At 33.2% G+C, this 4,922-nt stretch overlaps 2 pseudogenes; both read right to left on the bottom strand.

Annotated features, from left to right (window-relative positions):
- Positions 1 to 1,857: 1,857 nt before the first annotated feature.
- On the bottom strand, positions 1,858 to 3,424 carry LOC147447358 (uncharacterized; annotated as a pseudogene).
- Positions 3,425 to 3,800: 376 nt separating this feature from the next.
- On the bottom strand, positions 3,801 to 4,390 carry LOC147447357 (uncharacterized; annotated as a pseudogene).
- Positions 4,391 to 4,922: the final 532 nt, after the last annotated feature.

Below are 4,922 nucleotides of genomic sequence, written 5' to 3'. Positions count from 1 at the left end.
CCTCACATTAAAAACCAAAATTGATCTTATGCTCAAAATAACATTGTAATTTATGATATGGTGAGTATTTCATACGAATGCTTTTATGTGTTTTTGAGAGACAAACCTCCTTGGTGGAAAGACTCAATTGCAGGAAATACAAGGTTCACATGACTAAAAAAAAAATAGTTAGGACTCTTAAAACATAGATCTTTAAAAAAAGAGATTCCTTACTTTTTTATTTCGGGGTGGATGGTTTCTGGAAGAGAGTTGAAGTAGAGTGTGTATTTCTCTAGATGACAATCACGTTCATGAATCGAGCACTTATGAAACAATTTTCTAGAAATACAAATGGTAGTCCAAATGAAGAGAAAGAGAAAGATTTTAGTGTGCAATCAAAAAATCATATTTGGTGGCTTGGATTATTTGAGATAAAATATTTCACATTTCAAAAAAAACTTTATGGCTTGGATTATGTGATTTCTTTTTTTTGTATCACACATTTGAGATTTCAAAGGTTGATAAGGAATATCATGATATTTTATATTGGGCATTTCATCAAACTTAAATACCACTAATTATTCAAATACAAACAGGAGGAGAACTTTTATATATGAAGGATGTTAGTAGTTTTTTTGTTGTATGTCACATAATAGTAGGTGATGTCAAAACATTGAAATGCATGTATAACATCTCAAAAGGCGCCCTTTCAAAATCTCCTTGTTTATATTGTATGAAATTAACAGATTATTTAAATCATCGAAGCAGTTACAAAAACCTACAAGGGATTTTCAAGATCCAAACTTGACATTTGTATTGAATATTCCACTATCACATGTACATATTTGTACGTTACATGCATTGCGCAGAATTGTAGAGAAAATAATTTACTTGTATATCCATTTTTCATGGAATCTTAAACTTGAGAAGGCGTTAAAAGAGGGCATTCAAAAAATCAAAGAAGTCCTTTCTGGCATAGGACTTCATGGAGGTCATGTCAAAATCACAAAATGCTCTAAGAGATCACCATCATCACATGAAGTTCCAACAAAACCATCAATTGGTGGTGTTAAAGCACAGAGATTTCTATCAAACCATGATAAGGTGTCAGCCTCCACAATTATATTTAACCTATGGAAGTTGTTACATTGTGCATTTTAAGATCATGTTGATACATGTGAAGCTAGGAATTGTAAAGAAGAGGTATGTCTATGTTTGGATGAAATTTTTTGTATATTTGACAAGAAAACATGGACTCAAGAGGACAACTTAAAGTTGAGGCTTGCACTCCAAGATTTTGGCAAGAGCATGCAAGAGGCTTGGTCATTTTAGAACATAACACATTACATTGTACGTTTTTCTATTCTATTTTATTTTGATAGAAACACACAAACTACATGACTACTATAAACATTGATGCAATTATGTGTCTTAATATAGTGTCCTTTTACAACATATTTTATACAATCATATTCCATGGTTTGCAAAAACATATGGATATCTTGCAATATGGAGCACACAAGGAATGGAAACATCGCATGATCAAGCACGAGGAGCTTATTTTTGCCATACACGACATGGTGGTGGAACCACTAGAGCCAACAATTATGAAGAGGTTTTCTATTAGTTTTATAGAAGGATTATTCTTCAAAAACAAAGAAACAAAGTATTAAAAGAAAGAAGACAATCACATGCAATCAAAATATCTCAACAAATTCAAAGATGACAATGTTGGAAGAATTTTAGTGTGCAACAAAAGTTAGATTCATGGAGATCAACTAGAACCAAAGCTTGCAAAGTTTGGGCTCTTAATGACCAGCTAATAGAAAAATGAAGAGTAACCATGTACATGCTCTATATACATTCACTTATTGCTTTCTATAGAAGCTTTTCAAGTACTTTTATGTCTTCATCGTCTTTGAAAGCATCCTTTGATGTATTTTGTTGGTCTTGAAATCTTTCAAAATCAGAATGTCATACCAAATGTATTTTACCACCAGATGTCAGCCTTCTTGGATCTTTTTCTCCAATGAAAATCACATATCATGTGTATGTTAGATAATGTCCAACTAAGGATTCTTCAAGACCATGAGCATACCCAAAAATATTGATTATAGTATTCCTTTCAAGAAGAATGACTTTGTTGCTATTTGCAGGAACCTTATAGCCACCCAAATATATTGACAATGTCTTCAAAGAAAAATTTGGTATGTATGCATCCACAAAATACTTTGAATTGAATATAAAAAGATATGGACTCCCCATTTTTCCTATATAACAGTTGAAAGTTGCATCTCTACTAAGGTTGAGTGCCCTTGATCCTCCTAGTCTCTTCAAAATGTCATCTTTGGATGCTTGTGCGTTCAAAACAAAAATGAAATTAAGATGGGACAAATACATCAAAAAAATATCACCAAATATGTGAAAAAGTCTTACACTGATGTATTCATCATGGATTAGTTGTTTTTCATTCCAAATGTTGATGGATCCATCAATCTTCTCATGGTTCAGTGGCCCTTCTACAATTGGAACGGTATCTTGGAATGTACTTGTCTTTGCATCGTTGTCTTTTTAATTTGGAAAGTGAGGGTCCTGAATAGTTTGTTTTACTAAGAGAAACACTTCTTTAGTAGGTTCACAATATTCCACAGCCTTATCAAAACATATTCTAAGAGCTATTGCTACGTTGAAATATGTTTCAGGTAGTTGTAATGTAGATTCTTGCTCCACAAAGTCTATATATTTCATTGGCTCATCATCAGTACCCACATTGAAATTGAATCTTTGAGCAAGAATAGCAAGTATTTCATCTTCTTTGAGATTGAAAGCTCTTTGAACATTGGTCAATAGAACATACTCACATTCATTGAGAAAAAAATTAGAAGAAAGGAAGAAGATAAATTGAAACAGCAAACCTTAGATCAACAGTCAATGATCCTTCATAGAGAGAACCTTATGATCAAAAGATTGGAATTTTTGGGATCAAATGTCAAACTGTTTGTGGCAGACCAAGGACATCTAGAAGGCTATACCCTAAGAGATGAAGAAATTGAAATGTTGAAGAGTAGAGATGCAGATCTATCAGATACTTTTGTTCAGTTCTTTGCAAGGTAATTGTTTCATTAGGTGAAATTTGGACTCACAAAGGGGCCCTTTAAGCAGTTTGACTTTACCTCTCTCTACCAAAACATACACATGGATAAATTTTTGCAAACAAATTTCAAAGTTGGTGGATGTTTGACAATTAGAATGCCCACTTCAAGCTCTATTTACTGATATATAGCACGCCATGAGATTCCTCATATTTCAGAAGATTCTTTTTTTTATTCACTAAAATATGAGGAATCTCATGGAGTGCTATATATCAGTAGATAGAGCTTGAAGAGCACATTCTAACTGTCAAACCTCCACCAACTTTGGCGTTTGTTTGCGAAAATTTACCCATGCGTCCGTTTTGGTAGAGAGAGGTAAAGTCAAACTCCTTAAAAGGCCCCTTTGTGAGTCCAAATTTCACCTAATGTTTCTGAAGTAGCTAGATTTCAGTCGTTGCTACATATTTGATGATGTAGATAGAATGGTCAGAACTGTTTTGCAGTATTATATAATATGAACTTGATGAACAATTCCAACTAGAGGTTTTCATTTTAGACTGTGCAATTTCTCAAATTATCAATGCAAGGAGAGCTCCAAAAGAACTCCTTCCATGGTTTATATATTGTCCAGATATAGTGAGATTGGTCATAATTCTTTATTGCTCAAGGTAAGCTACACATATATTCCATTGAGTTTATATCTCACAAAATGATTTTTGTTATTCTTATCTATGTAGGAGACATTGGAGTCTTGCAATTATAGACATCCAACTCAGTCTTTTTGTGCTTCAACATTTCACCTTTATCAAGCTTGAATACAAAAATCAGTTTTCTATCTACTTCCTCCGGAGTTATTAGATAGAAATGGACCATTTGTTGTTGAAGATTCTCTAAATTGAGAAATATATTGTTGAACTTGTTGAAGTGCACCACTCTCTTGTTTGCAAAAAAGTCTCCTGCAATGTGTAGGGGAGGACCCAAAAAATCTGCAACTTTTAAGTTGATCATTCTTCTTGACTTTTTCATTCTAACAGGGGTAGGCAATATAGATGAAGAGATTTTCTTATTTTTGAGTATGCCTTTCATTTCTTTAAAAATTTGTGTGTAGCCCATTTTGCTTATACCACTATCATCAATGACCTTTTGAAAATTGAAGTACTAACATGTGCTTCATTAATGAACTCATGGATAACATTTTGTTTCACCTTCTTGAATTTGGAAGATTCAATAAGCTCCTGAGCAATAGATGGTGAGATCAAAGAAGAATAAGAGTCCTTTGCCATGATTGGATCAATATTTTCTTTTTCAGGATGCATCATATCTCTGCAAAGTGGGAAAAAGGACATGAAGCATGGTATGTAAGAAAAAAAAAGAAACTTTTCAAACATTTTGTTCAAGCTTTTAAAAGGAATAATGCAAGAGAATTATAACTTACTTTATGGGTCGAATTCTTCTTTTAAGTCCACCACTCCCTGCTTTCAATTTTTCAATATTCAAAACTAATCGACATCTTTTTCTGAAGCTAAGAGGAGTATTCTCAATACAAGAGTTTTTCAAATCTCTTTCTAGATCAGAGATAGTCTCAGTCAAGGAATTGACTTTTTGATTTCTTAAGAGATGATTTTGATTCAAAATAGCGCTTTCTTCAATCAACCTTTGATTTAAAACAATAACTTGCTTTGATGTCTCCAATAAATGGCAACAATAGCCATAAAGACCCTTTGCTCCATCTCCAACAAATTGTAAAAGAGATGAAGGATATATTAAATTAGGAGTTGAAATCCAATCTATCCTCAACAACAAACATCTTGAACCCTTCTTGTAAGTCCTGCGCTCGCTGCTGCTATTCGC

This window comes from Adiantum capillus-veneris, chromosome 11 (assembly GCF_014529385.1).
Source record: "Adiantum capillus-veneris isolate H3 chromosome 11, ASM1452938v2, whole genome shotgun sequence".
NCBI classification, from domain to species: Eukaryota; Viridiplantae; Streptophyta; class Polypodiopsida; order Polypodiales; family Pteridaceae; genus Adiantum; species Adiantum capillus-veneris.
This window is presented reverse-complemented; position numbering and strand designations above follow the sequence as displayed.